The 15419-nt window shown below is 46.6% G+C and overlaps 1 long non-coding RNA gene across 1 annotated transcript; it reads right to left on the reverse strand.

Moving 5' to 3' along the window:
- Positions 1–4077: 4077 nt before the first annotated feature.
- On the reverse strand, positions 4078–6058 carry Gm36001 (predicted gene, 36001). Its single transcript, NR_167897.1, has 2 exons — positions 5680–6058; positions 4078–5125 (listed from the first exon to the last, which is right to left on the reverse strand). It is a non-coding gene; the product is annotated as a predicted gene, 36001 (long non-coding RNA).
- Between the last annotated feature and the right edge of the window lie 9361 nt (positions 6059–15419).

Consider the following 15419-nt stretch of genomic DNA (forward strand, 5'->3'; position numbering starts at 1 on the left):
CACACCCCTAGGAAAACCTCGGTACCCAAAAGTGTCTGCTCCCTTTGATAAGTAAAACGATAGTGTGGGTTGACATAATATGGATATAATTACCTGCGGTTTTCATCCTTATATATGTCCGCTTTCCACTTGATTTACTTTAGGAAGCATATAGTCATCTTCCTAGCTCACTCTGGTTTTCCTTGTAAGGATCCTTTAAATCCTGACAGTGTGGAATTATTTCACAGCCTACCTGTGGCCTCTGATGCAAACCCTTGTGACTTACCTGGTAAGGTGTGTCTTTCTGGCACGAAGAGGGTCTTATTTCTATCACCCCAAACCCAGCAAGCTTTTCTCTCTGACTCTTTCCCTCCCTTTCATGTTTGGGAAGTTCATCTGTGGGATCATCCGCTAACCCACAGCACCTTTGAAGTTTCCTTTTGGATGGTTTCCCGTTTTATGTTTAATTCTTTAAGTCATCTGGAATTAATTTTGGTCTAAGTTGAAGTCAAAGTTCTGATTTGATCCCCTCTGCCCTGCAAAGCCAACCATTTGATCTCGCTCCTCACTAATTCTCCCCAAACTCTTAATGTGTGTGACTTCCTCCCACTCCACTAGACTGGGCTGGAGGAAGGAAAGGCAAAATGGAGGGAAGAAAGAGGGAGGGAGGGAAGGAGGAGGCAAAGGGATGTGGAGAAAATGGGAGGGGGGGGATTAGCTGGCCATACAGCAAAGCTGTACAGCAGTGGACGCTGTAGAGATGTTGTCCCAGGTGCTGTGACCTACATACATGATCTCCCATGATGCACTGAAACTCTCCCTCCACACTGCCATTCCCAGAACTGCAGCCTTCAACGGAGAACTGAAGACTCGGCTAGAGCCAGCTCTGGCTGCAGCTCAGAGGGGAGAGGCAGGTGCTTCATTCTTAGGCATTTGCACGGGCTCCAGGTTATTTTAGGGAAGAATCTACTGGTGATGCGAGCCCTCCAGCCCCTTTCCCTGGGTATGTAACCACGCCCACCCCAGGAATGCTCATCCTTGGGCTGTATCTGCCTTTCCTTGGTGATTTTTTTTTTTTTTTTTTTTTGGTGCTAAGCTGTGTTATTCATTTGCATATTTACATTGTGAGCAGAGTAAAATCCCAGCCAGGACATGCTCTGTAGGAACTCACAATCAAAACTTCTGTATAGACCCAGCTGTTGCTGTTCTGGCTTGAGCCAGTGAGCAGTCATGTGTCACTAAATCCAAAAGGGGCTTCAAAGCTTGCGTGTGGAAGGCTTACTTGCCAGCAGAGTATCTTGGAAGGCAGTGGATCCTTCCAGAGGTGGGGACTAGCAGGAGGTCTTCTGGTCATAGGGCATGCCCTCAAAGGGGTGGGGTGTGGAATCCCAGTCCCTTTCTTTCTCTTCAGGGCCATAAGGTGAGTGAATTCGCTCTGCCACATGGCTCTTTGCTTTTACTGTCAGTGTCTCTCACAGAGGCTCAAAGCGGGGCGGGGCGGGGCTGTGGTTGTGATGCGTTGCTTAAGAATGGTCTCTGTGAGCTTGTGTTTGAATGCTCTGTCCCCAGTTGATGGAACTGTTTGGGAAAGATAAGGTGTGGTCTTGTTGGGGTGGGAGTGGGGCTTAAGAGTTCAAAAAACTCAAGCCATTCCCAAGAAGTGCTTTCTTCCTCCTCCTTGCAGTCTGAGATGTAAGTGCTCAGAGTCTCCCTCTTCTCATGCCCTCCCTCTGCCATCATGGACTTCAGTCCTTGGAAACTGCAAGCCCAATTAAATGCTTTCTTTAATGAGTTGCCTCGCTCATGGTGTTTTATTATAGCAATAGAAAAGTAACTAAGATAGTGGTAGAGGGTGTTTTATGATGAAGAGAACATGGGGGTGGGGGGGGGAGAAGCAGGCTAAAATTATCCTTTTATCAAAATCTCAATCTTGTGATAGCCAATGTACTCCCCAAAGAGCATTGAGGAAGACCAGTGGGGAGCCAAAGGTGGCAGCTTAATTGATTCATGAAGGTGGTACACCATGACTTAATCATCTCCTGATACTGTCACAATGCCTTATGTCAGTAGGAGTTTTGGAGAAGGCCACACTCAGGAGTCTTCTTTTGCCTTCAATCATTCTCTTCCTGCTTCTTCCACCACCATCTGCCTGGCCCCGAGGGCCTCCTGCTCCATCCACGTGCACAGTTGTACATGTCATGTATGAAATTGGCACAAGATGCTTTTTGCCCTCATCCCCAGGGCACAGCCATGTAGCATGTATAACTGGGAATAGGGGATATTTACCTGAAAGCAGCCTTTGGTAGAGAGGCCACATCTGCAGAGAGACTCATATTAGTGTCATAATCAGCCATCAGAGCTCACTGGCCCCTCAGGGGAAGGCAGAGAGACGGAGTGGGAGGCAGACAGATCAGACCAATGGGACCTGAGCCCACTAACAAGAAAACACTTTCTAAAATGCTGTCTGTTTCCCTCTGAACATGGAGACAATGTGAACTGACTACAGACACCTTGCCTTTAAAGAGATACATAGACCTCCTGGTAGAGATCCAGAACCTTCCTTGGATACTCTTGGAAGAAAAATATCTGCAGAAACATGGGAATTGGGGGGATGCAGTAGTGAGGAAACACATCCTTTGATCCAAATATCATTTTGATTGTTTTGAAAATAGGGGGAGATATGGAGAAATGCAAGTCCAGAAGCTGGTCCGTATACCCAAATCTGATGACTCTTGACTTCGTGCTAAAGGTTACAGTATGTTCTTTGCACATGTTAACCCAATTGACCTCACAGTCTAAAGGGGTAGACACCACAATCACCTTCATTTTATAAAAAAGAAAACCAGCTGAGAGAATACAACAGCCCTCAAGTTGCAGAGCCAGGATTTGAACCCAGGTTGAGTCACGCCAGAACGCTCACCAGACCAGTCTGAGCACCCACTATCTTGGATGGAGAAGAGTGGCCTGGGCCAGTCTCATAAATGGCTTTTAAACCCAGCAGGCTAATAGGTGCTTATCTGCCAGGTATACACATGAAGGAAATATCAGTAATTTATCAAATTTGTATCACAGGGTTTCTTATTCAGTAACAACTTTGACAGCCTCTAAATGACAGTACTATTTTCCAAAATTCTGTAAGAATGCTTGTGTGTTGCAGAGTGGAAAGGGGTTGTATGTGTGTATGTGTGTATGTCAGTGTGTATGCACATGTATGTGCTTGCGCAACTGAAGGCCAGAGGTCGACTTTAGATGTCTTCCTCCGTTGATCTTCGCTTCGGCTTTTGAGACAGAGTTTCACCCTGGCAAACACTCACTCACACTCTGGGTACCTTTACTGACTGAGTTCCTTGCTGAACCCCTGTAAGAAGGCTACAGCTTTGATGGTCTAATGAAAGCCTCAACCCTCTGCACAGAGCAAACTGCACCCAGCATTTCACACGCAACAGCAGGGGCTCCCAGGAAGTACACGGATGCCGAGTCAAGAGCCCCAACCTACAGAACACACTCTTTCTTCTGTCCTCAAGCGCACCCCCCACTTCTGCTTGATTCTTTTTAAGATTCTCAGTAAGACAGCATACCTAGGAAATTTACTTGATTGGAGTCAGTCATTAAGGCTCTGATTTCCTGTGCTTTGATACTTATAAACATCCGTCTTAATTAACGGGCTCATTATGGAAGCAAGGCTCAGGGTTGCCGGGAAACAAGGGGAAACAGAAAACCCTCAGGATTAGGCAAGGCCATCAGTTTTCACCCAGTGATACCAACTGCTAAGGTGATCCTAGACCTTGCGTAGCTGAAGGGATAGTCCAGCCAGCAGCAGAATGTGAGCCTCGTGGTTTTCGATTTTCCATTGAAGCAAGGTGTTGCCGTTATCTGTACAAACTGACTCACTGTGAGATATTTCTCTCCCCGTGCGTCTGCTCATTAAGAAGGAAGAGGTACATTAAGTGGTTAGAGATCGTGTGATGGTTAGTTTTACATGCCAACGTGACAAGCCTAGATACCCAGTTACTTAATCAAATTCAATCAAGTCCTCTTACGAAGGCATTTTGCAGATGCTGTTAGTCCCACTGGTGGAGAATAAGACCACTACCACAATTTAAAGTCAAATTTGAAGCAAGCTTTAATTAGATATCTGCTAGCTTGATTGACTCCAGCCACATCCATTTCCCAGGGAAATGGGGGAAACCCCACGTGAATTCACCACAGTTCCCATCATGTCCAATCAGGGGCAAGCATGCATCCTGACATCTTTCCTGCCTGCCTCCCACCCACATGTGAGCAAGCACATCCGGTGTAGTTGGGTCGAGCAAACTTGTTTAGGGAAATGAAAACATAGCTTGTTATGGCCTATAAACGACAGCCTCTAGCACTTCAGAAAGTATCTGATCTTGGGCAAGGGGCTTATAGGTCAGAACATTTCTGTTCGGTGGATCTCTTAGGCACAGTAATTAAAACTTAAAACATAACTTTGGCTCTGGCAATGGCACTGACATCTGTAACCAGTGACTTTAAGCAAGGGATACTATCTTTGATGATATGAGTAGTAGCCCTGAGCTAGTCTTCTGAAGGCCTTATGAGCAAATAGGTTTCTGAGGCAAGAAGCAGTCCTGCCTCAAAATTCTTGTATCACATTTTTGACTGAATTCCCAGCTTCAGATCTATAGATTTTGGACTTGGCATGTCCTTAGTGTTATTCAATGATAGACACACACATATGATTTATATACTTAGATAGCTGCTAAAAATATGATTGCTAGATAGAGACATGGAAAATATAGACCTATCATTTATCTCTCACATATCAACTATCATCTATCTTCCTATCATTCATCTGTCTGTCCGTTTGTCTATCCATCCATCCATCTTAGTTACTTTTACATTGCTAGGACTAAATACCTAAGAGAAGCAACTTCAATGGAGAGAGGTTTATTTTAGTTCATGGTTCATTCAATACAGTTCATCGTGGTGAACAAGGAGTGATGGTTGGTGTTTCAGAATCCATGGTACTGGGAGCTGCAGCATAGATCACTCACATACTGGCAGATCAGGAAGTGGAGAGAGAACAGGACCAGAATCAAGGCCAAGATGTGAGTCTGTAGTCCTGCATCAGGTGGTCTGTGTCTCCCAGCAACAGCATCAGTAGCTAGAGATGTTCAAAGACATAGGTCAATGGAAGGTTCAGAGCTGAGTCACCGGACTCTCCTACCTTGCTGTAGCATCCCTAAGCTTTCCAACAGGAGGCCCCCGGATCCCTTTCACTTGGTAGCCAGCCCTCTTTTCTCACACCCAGCCTTCCCCAGACCTGGAAGCAGATGCCTGGACTCTGAAAGGAGGCTTCACATAGTCTAGTTTTAAAGTTCTGGTCTTGCTTATACAATCCACATGGAGGAGAAGGAAAGGGTAGGGCTGGGAGCGGAGAACTTCAGGCAGCCGTGGGTTCATGTTCTCCCAAGCAGCATCTCCTGTGGGTCTGGGCTTTTGTTCTGAATGGTTCTTTGTACATAATTGCTCAGGTCAATGTGGCTGCTTGTTTGTGAGTAAGGAATAGACACAGTCAGTAGAAGAGGGAAATAGATACAGGCAGTAGAAGAGGAAGCTGAAACCCAGGACTGAACATCAACGCTGAGGTTGCCACTGCTTTCCTCCCCCAACCCCCCTCCTCGCGCTTCTCCCATCAATTAGAGAGGCCACACCTACCCTGGACTAGGGTTTGGGAAACCCGTGTCATCTCTGTTCCCACTGGCTGGGTAGCCTTGCACGGGCTCACTAGCCTCTGGGACTCCCAGTCTTCCCTCTGGCAAGTCGAAGCAACTCCCCCAGGAAGGCTAGTGAGAGTCCGAGCAAGGTCACGGAGAGCTTAGAGCTTGGTCTCTCTCTACTCTGAATAATGGCTTCATCTTGTAAGTTTTCTTCATCCTTTGAGGTCTCTTTCTAACGCTGATCTTACTGAGTTGCTGAAGCATTTATCACAGTTAGATTATGAATGCACACTGCTAGTGTGATTCAAATTCCACACGAGTGCCAGGGCCAAACAACAAGTGCTTGTCCACCCTACACTGTCCTTCTGTTCTCTCTCTCTCTCTCTCTCTCTCTCTCTCTCTCTCTCTCTCTCTCTCTCTCTCATTCAGTTAAAAGTCATGACCTCCAGAAGCCCTCCCCAACTTCTCAGAGCTTTGTAGATTTCCCTTACAGAGCCGTGGATACAGGTTGTCGTTGCTGTTCTGTGATACGAATCTGAGTGTGTCTATGAGAGGTTTTGTCATGCATTTCTAGACTTTAGGAGAGTACTTTGCAGCAGTGGCCAGTGAATAAAAGCTGACTGGCTCGGAGATAGAGAGCAGACGGATGGAAAATTAGTTCTAGTAGACAATAATAGTAGTATTAACCAATAGTAATTGATGGATAAGGGATGGAATGAGTGCCAGGATTTTGTAGACATGTCTTAAGAATGATTGACAGTTGATAGCCATTTTCTCAATGTCTCAAAACACTGGCAAAATGTGTATCTTCATCTAATGTGCATCAGCAACTGGTACAATGAGCAGAAAAAAAAGTGGATGGATGTTGAGAAATGGATTTCCCTTAACTACACTTAGGGTATTTCAGCCTGCATTTAGCCAGCCTCAGAAGACGGCCTGCAGCAGTAAGTCACAACATCCTAGGGACAATGCTGCCCCACAGCTGTATAGTGATCAGAAAACACTCCTTGGCGTCTGTTGGGAATCTCTTGAGTGTTGGGGGACATGTTCCTTCTTGCCAGTATAGAACATGGCACTTAGCAAAGATCACTGGGTTAGAAGCTAGGACATCTACTCCTGACCTTGTTATGCTGTTGAGTTTGAGTGACTCGTCCCCTTGTGTGAGAAAGGGGGAACTGCAAAAATACCAATGCCCAGGTAACTCTACAAGGCCAGCAGACTCCTGGCCCTTAACTTTGCCCCTTATGACGTCAGAGGCATCTCTCCTCTAGACCTCCTGCAGTGTCTTGCTACCTCCCTAGGGACTCCCCATGGGGAGGAAAACCCACCCTGGTAGGAGCCGTTCAGCAGCAAGAGCTTGGCTCTGGACCAACAAAATGGCTCAGTGGGTAGACAGTGTCACCAAGCCTGATAACCAGAGTTTGATCCTGGGACCTACATAGTGGAAAGGGTGAAGTGACTCCCACAAGTTGTCCTCTGAACTCCACACATGCACTATGGCACACACACACACACACACACACACAGAGAGAGACAGAGACAGAGACAGAGAGAGACAGAGACAGAGAGAGACAGAGACAAAGACAAAGACAGAGAAAGACAGAGACAGACAGTCAGACAGAGACAGACAGAGACAGAGAGAGTAAATACATTGTTAAAAATACTTTAAAAATTTTTAAATGCTTTTAAAAATGCTGGCTACATTCTCTCTGTGGCCTTGGACACATTAATCATTAATGTGATTAATCATGATCATCACCTTGGTTAGCTCGAGGTCCATCAAGAGATTAGTGAGGCGTATCTCTGTGTATGCCTGTGAATGTATTTGGAGAGGTCAACTGAGGGATGAAGGCTGGCCCCGAGTGTGGGTAGCTCCATCTTGTAAGTTGGAGGCCCAGTTGGAATAAATGGGGGAAGAAGTCCAGATGGCATGAGTATTCTGTTTCCTGTCACTGCTGTGCTGTAAGCTGCCTTGCTCGGCCACACGCTCCTGACACCATGGACTGCAAACTTTGAACCCATGAGCCAAAATAAATCTTTCCTCCCTTAAGCTGTTCTCTCAGGTATTTTCCTGCACTGCAAAAGCCAACTAACACAGGCAAGAAACCTGACCCTTAACCTCTGTGGCTCTCACTTCTCTCCCCTGGGAATACAGTAGGACAGCCAAAGGACTGACTTACTAGGTCAGTTAGATAAAGATCGCACCCAGTCCTCATAAAGTGCCCATCACAGAGTACTGCAGAGCAAAAGATGGGAGTCATGATCATGGTATTTCTGATAGGATTCCTGATGGTGGAAGCCACGCCTTAATTTGGTGCTTGTGGTGATTTGAATAAAAATAACTTCTATAGGACCATAGGCGGTGGCTTGTTGGAAAAAGTATGTCATAGTCTCTTTCTCCTATCTCAGATCCAGATGTAGAACTCTCCACTCCTTCTCCAGCACCATGTCTGTCTGCCTGGATGCTGCCATGCTTCCCATCATGATGACAATGGACTAAACCTCTAAATTATAAACCAGCCCCAGTGAAATGTTTTCTTTATAAGAGTTGCTGTGGTCATGGTGTCTCCTCACAGCAACAGCATCCCTAACTAAGACAGTCCTGGAATCATCTCACCACTGGGACGCATATCCAGAGGTCCTAGATTTTAAAGACATACTCAACCTGCAAGCTCCTGGCAAGTGCCCAGGCCAAGGACAAATAGCCCCAGCATCCTGAAGCCAGACATTGTCTAGATAAGAGTGGACTTGTTCTCACCCTCCCCCGCCCCCCAACAAACACACACAGGAGGCTGTGGAGAAAGCCTTCTCATCTTTCTTCTGGCTCGTGCCTCTTCCTCTGACTCTCCTCTTTGTCCTTGGGGTTCTGTGGACATTCCTATCTGAGAATAGGGTTCTGAACACTCACTGAGAAATGATTGACGGTAATCTAAAACTGCAGCAGAGGCTGAGCTCCCAGAGACCATGGAGTGGGTGGTGGCTCCACATCTGATCATTCTAAAACAGCGTTGTCTCCAGACAGCGAGCCTCAGACCATCAAACTCCCATTCTTACCCAGCAGCAAGGCAGCAAAGTGGGCTGTCCACCCACAGAGGCAGACAAGCAGCTGTCACACTGCCGTGAGCAAAGGAACTGTGAATGCCATTTCGCCTGTCGGGACAGCTGCCGCATAGCATCCATGGAGGCCTTAGGCTGTAGATGCACACTGCCTCAGCTCAGGAGGGTCAAAGGCCAAGACCCAAGTGCCTGCAGGGCTGAGAGGTGGACCTGTTACTAGTCTTCCCTTTAGTGGAGGTCTCTGACTTGAAGAAATAGCCCCATGATTTCTGCCTTCTTCATGTGGTATTCTTGCCCATCACATTTGTCTATCTGTGTCCCTTTGGGAGGACACTGGTCCTGTTAGATGAGACTCAGCCAATTCCAGTGTGGCATTGTGCTAAATCATTAAATCTACAATAGTTCTGTTGCCAGTAAGGACACACCATGAGGTGCTGGGAGTTAGAATGTCTTATTGAGGAAGCACACAACTTAACCCATAACTGTTAATCATCAAGGTGATTGGGCAGAAATGCCTCCAGAGCCTTTGGATAGAGCCTTGGAGGTCAAAGTGATCTGTTTTCTGTTGCTGGTGGCATCTTTGACATCCATGTTGATGACTACCCACCACAAGTTTAACATCATCAGCAAGAGGAAATCTCTGGCTCCTTTTGCCTCTTTGGATAGCTTACCCATAGACCCCATGTCTACATCTCCAAGCAGATTATTATCCTGGCTCTTTCTCTGTCACAAAGAGAAAATGTGACACCTTTAGTCGCAACCAGTGGTTTCTGGACGTCTACTATGCGTGAGCTGCTGTTACAACAGTTCACGGGCACTGTCTCAACAAATCCTTGAGACCATCTAATGAAGACAGTGCTGTTGTTCCCATTGCACGGATATGGAAGTCGAGTCATGGAGAAGTCCAGTCATCGGTTCCCAGCAGCACAGTTGGAAGGAACAGATTTGCACAAACGCAGAGATGAGATTCTTACTCAAAACAGGCTGCTTGTCTAACCCCCAGGCTTCAGAAGAAGCAGAGATGGGCAATGTTCAGAGGGTCTCTCTGCCCAGAGAACATTCTCCACTGCCTATGAGGGCTGACAAACACCCCAAACTCCTTAGCATGCAGGAGGATCTGTGGGGAGGGCATTTTCATTGCACGCCCGCCCGCAGCACAGGTCCTTCTCCTCCAGTAGGCTGCAGCTTGGTACTCCTCTGCTAGGAGATGGAAGAAGACCAGAGTCCTGCTGGGACTAAGATAAGCAACATCTGAAAGGCATCGAGGAACCAGGAGCTGGGAGGAGAGGAAGAGATAGAGGAGACTGGAGAGACAAATTTCTGCAGAGTGTCCTCTCCAGGAGTTCCAATGCCGCCCCACCCCCCTTGTAGCATGAACCAGAGGCCAGGAGGCCTGAGTGAGCACGGCCCATCAGGGGAGGAAGGTGCCTCTTGCCTGCTTTTCTTTTGTTTCAGAGATGCCCAGAGGCTTACAACTTCTGCTACACACCACCATGCTATGCAGCCTCACTTCACGCTCAGAAACAATAGGCAAACCAGGCAGACTGTAACCTCCGAAACTGTGAGCCAAATAAACCTCATCTCTTTTTAAGTTGATAATCTTGGGCGTTTTGTTACAGCAACAGAAAGCTGACCCATGTCACATGCGCTGTCCTCTTTCTTTCAATTCCTCTGTGATCCTTACAATGGGTACTGGAGATATCTGCATGATTAACCAAAGACTGAAGATAGCATCACACTTGGGAGACACAACTTGTGACCCAGACACTTGTCCTCAAAAAGTCAGTTAAAAGAGCCAAGTTAAAGGTGGAAAATAGAAAAGGGAATTTATTTAATGACCTATTATTTATTTAATTTATTATTTGAGACGAGGGACAAGGAGATTGTCCCTCATCATCCAGCAAACCCCTCAAGTCCAGCTTTGGGGTCCCGAAATGAGATTACATTTAAACATGGCTAAGAATATTCACATGGAAGCAGTCCCAATCAAGATGTGGCCCTCCCACGATTAACTCACCATCACCTGGGTTTCAGGCTCATCCTGTAAGGTGGTCTGACAAGTTTTGGGAACTATTTGAACTATGTTTTCTAGGGGACAATCTCACCCAGCCCCTGCCTCTGGCTGGTACTTTTTCCTTCTTTCAGAATGAGTTTCCTGGGGAAGAGGAGAAATTCCCATTTCTTTGGGGTTCATTGTTTGGATAGATTGAGAGAAAATGTCTCTTTAAAGTATCTTCATTTCTTCTAGTCCAGTTCCAAAGAGACCTCTCACTCACTCCTCCACCCCTGCTGGATGCCTCCAGAGGGGCTGATTTTTATTTTCTAGCCACTTCTAAAACGTCTGAGCATTTCTCCCACCCGAGTTGTCTGTCAGGCTCTAAATACAGGAGTTAGGTGTGGAGGTGCATCCCCACAGTTGCTCCTGTTACAGACAAGGTTGCTCAAGAGCTGCACCTGTGTCAGGCTAGGATCTTGTAATCCACAGCAGGAACCTGTGACTAAAGGCCACATTAAGGAATCTTGGGGAAACGGCTGTAAGAACTCCCAAGAGGCTGAGACCACTAGAAACACCAGCAGCCTTCATAGTCCAAAGGAGCCTAGATTCTAGTTCATCTTCAGGTCTCCTTTTCTTTCCACGTGGCTTCCTCTGTCCACCATGCTGAAAGGCATTCTGGGAAACTTTCAAGGCAATGGTCACACCCAAAGGTCGGTATTTTGGGATTCTGGCATCTCTTTCTTAGTTAATTTTTTTTAAAAAAAAGTGTTTACTTGGTTCTTTGTGAATTTCATATCACGTATTCAAATACCACCCAGCTCCCCATTGCCTCATACTGGTCCTCTGCCCTTGCAACCCCCTGCTGGAGTAAGTAATAGCAGAGGTTTGTCCTCAGCCTTAGACCATTCAGTTTCCAGATAAAAGACATAAAACTTGGATAATTATAATAAGCCTTAGACTGCACTAGAGCTGGGCAGATATCTACCCTCTGTGCTGTTATGCCTTCTTTCCTGCCAGTAACCCTCAAATATGACTTGTTATGTTCCACCTGGGTCACTCTCACTCCAGCTGGCCTGCCCTCATGGCCAATTCTCACAGTCCTTACCCCATGGTATCTTCCTTTCTCTCTTCTCCTTGTGGTCTCTCCTCAGACCCTAATCCCAGGAACTGAGCTCCACCTACCTCTCTTCTGCCCAGCTATAGGCTGTAGGCATCTTTATCCAACCAATAGTTTTAAAATAAGAAGCAAGGTTACATAGCATCATTTGGTATATGTGAGGATTCCCTTGTCCCTGAGACAATCAGATCTTGGGGGCCAGTATTTAGTATTATAATACATAGCAAAAGACCAAACCTCAACAGCCTCCCATCAAAAGAAAAACAAAATCTTGTTGTGGAAGCTGTAGTCTGTTACTACAGTAGCTGTAGTTCCACTGTATACCATTTGGGCACACTTTACTTGCAAATGTAAGTTGTAATGAATCATTGGTCTGGTTGAGGCCTCCTGGCTTCTGCTACACTATTGTCTTAGTCAGGGTTTGTATTCCTGCTCTAAACATCATGACCAAGAAGCAAGTAGGGGAGGAAAGGGTTTTTTCAGCTTATGCTCCCACATTGCTGTTCATCACCAAAGGAAGTCAGGACTGGAACTCAAGCAGGTCAGGAAGCAGGAGCTGATGCAGAGGCCATGGAGGGATGTTCCTTACTGGCTTGCTTCCCCTGGCTTGCTCAGCTTGCTTTCTTATAGAACTCAGGACTACCAGCCCAGGGATGGCATCACCCATAGGGGCCCTCCCACCCTTGATCACTAATTGAGAAAATGCCTTACAGCTGGATCTCATGGAGGCATTTCCTCAACTGAAGCTCCTTTCTCTGTGATAACTCCAGCTTGTGTCAAGTTGACACACAAAACCAGCCAGTACAACTAGCAACCCTGGAGCCTCACTGGGACTCCTTGTGGATATCCTGTTGCTGCCTTGTGTTATGGAACTCCCGTAGGTTTGGATCTGTAGGACCACCCTGTTCATGCACTCCAGCAGTTCATTGACGGGGTAGATGTTGGGATGGGCCAATCTAAAGCCCTGGATCTGGCCTGAGAGGTAGCTGAGCTGGTTAGCCCTCCAGACCTGCCCCAGATAGCTCATACAATGCCACAGCCAGCAGAAGACAGAGACAGCTCTCCTGGTCTCATGCTCTTGGTTGGCTCATTTATGCCCACACCATCAGGGCCACTTCTATTGTGCTGCCCGGGCAAGGTGCAGGGCTTGCTCTCGCACATGCTGAATCAGGTGAAGGGCTGGGCCAGCTCTCCTGCTCTCCTGCCCTTGAGCCTGGATCACCCCCACCCCCAAGCAGGGCCAGCTTTATTTCCAGCATCTCTCTCTTAGGCATCATGAGTTGTTCACCTCACTCTGTTCATGGGCCTGAGCTCCTGAGGATGAAAGTGTGTTCTTCATGGTACTAGCTCTCTCGGACGGGTCATCTGGTTTGTGTAGGTACCTCCCCCAAATCTATCGTTAGTATTCAAAATGATGCCATGTGGAGGTGATAAACTTTAGCATCTCTGCCTTTCTATTCTTCTCCTCTCTCTCTCTCTCTCTCTCCCTCTCCCCTCCCCTCCCCCTCCCTCCTCTCTTCTCCCCCCCCTCCTTTCTTTCTTCATAATGAGATTGATGGTTTTGCTCCAGTAGGTCCTCTTGCTATGATGGAGCTGCCTCACCACAGACTCAAAGTTATGGGCCAATCAATCAATTATGTACAGGAACTCTTTCAAACTAAACAAACAAACCAAAAAAAAAAACCCCTCCCTTTTCTTCTACTTTCTGTGTGTTTTTTTTTATTTGTTTGTTTTTTGTTTTGTTTTGCTTTTTTTTTTTTTGTGACAGCGTTTCTCTGTATAACAGAGCCCTGGCTCTATTGAAACTCACTCTGTAGAACTTACTGGCCTTGAACTCACAGAGTTCCACCTGCCTCTGCTTCCTGAGCACTGGGATCAAAGCCATGTACCACCACACTTGGCTAAAACCTGTTTTCTTTCTTCCTTTCTTATTTATTTATTTAATATATATGAGTACAGTGTAGCTGTCTTCAGACGCACCAGAAGAAGGCATCAGATCCCATTACAGATGGTTGTGAACCACCATGTGGATGCTGGGAATTGAACTCAGGACCTCTGGAAGAGCAGCCGGTGCATTTAACCGCTGAGACATCTTTCCAACCCCAAATCTCTCTTCTTAAGTTATCTCATGTATAAAGTAACAGAAAGCTAACACAAGGGTCATGTGAGCAGTCAAGAGAATGATGTGGATGAGAAAGAGACAGGCCTGAGTGGGCAGTCAGAACAGCAAGGTGCACAGAGGCAGAGTGAAGGCGGGTGGAGCCTGGGGCTCCCTCCCATGTTCTAGCTCTGTGGTATAAGCAGTTAGTTCACATGCATTTGAGAGTGGCACCTACCAGCGGGATTCTTGAGGACATCGTATCAGCGGTGTCTGAACTGTGCTTGGAGGTGTGGGTAGTTACCAAGGCTCACCTGTGACCCATCCAGGCTCTGCCACCTGGGTAGGTTCCCATCTCATTCAGAGTCTCTCCTTCTCCTCTAGGTGGAGGGAAATAGACTTGGTTCTGATGAAGGATATGATATGGAAAGCCATGGAAGACTGATTTTCTCTCTTGCCTCCATCAGTGGGTGACTGGCCTTCTCAATATATTCTCGGGTTGGCCATAAGGCATGGGGCATCACTGGGAGAGGCCAAGAGTCGGAGGTGGGAGAAAGGGAGCCATCTTCTACTGGTGTCTCTACTTGGACTTCCTGGTCCAGCCGTGAGTTTCTGCTGTGATTTGTCTCTCCCTATCTCTGCACACCACAAGCTCAGAGCCTCCCAGGGAGCCACGGCCACCTTCCACACAGGAGACTGTCCTTCATTCCCTGTCCTCTGACAGGGAACCTTCTTCCTGACAGTCTGCTGGCCAGTCACCAAGGGACTTCAATGTCCTACTTTGGTTTCGCATTTGAGGTTTCCATAGCCCAACAGAATTAAGACAAGATGCTCTCGGAGCGGCTGAGAAGCCAGAAGAGAAGCAATGCCAATGTTAGCTTGGCCGCCATCTTGTTGCACAAAGTTCATTTTAAACTGAGGAACAAACCATTTAAAGGTCTTTCGATAATGACATACCATTTATTTTTCCATGAAAGACAAGCACTTGGAACGTTTTTTTTGTTTTTGTTTTTTCAAGCAAGAATAAAAGAACAATATCAATGCTAGAATACAATGCTGTATTTTTTCCTCTATAAAAAAACAAAAGATTCCAGCCTATTTATAGTATTAAAATGGATATTTTTAAAAAATATCTTTTCAGGAAAATTAGTGACAATATGCAGAGCCTTTCTTTGGGAATTCAGTTAGTTCTATGAGGTGAGGGAGGTTGTTATGAGTTTGGCTCAAGGCCTGGCTGACATCACCAAAGCTGTCCCACCAACAGCTTCCTATTTTCCAGAGGGAGAGACTTTGTCTTCGCTGGTAACTGGGACTTACTGAAAGCCTCTTGTCTTCTGTGTCTTTGACAAGACTGAGTTCATTGAATTCTCTGACACATCTGCCAACCTGGTCTACAGAGGTGGATGGTGACAGAGAGTCTCAGGACTTGGAATCATGTGTGTCAACAGTTTACACAAGGCTCTGGGTGGC

Source organism: Mus musculus, chromosome 16 (genome assembly GCF_000001635.26).
Source record: "Mus musculus strain C57BL/6J chromosome 16, GRCm38.p6 C57BL/6J".
Taxonomy (NCBI): Eukaryota; Metazoa; Chordata; class Mammalia; order Rodentia; family Muridae; genus Mus; species Mus musculus.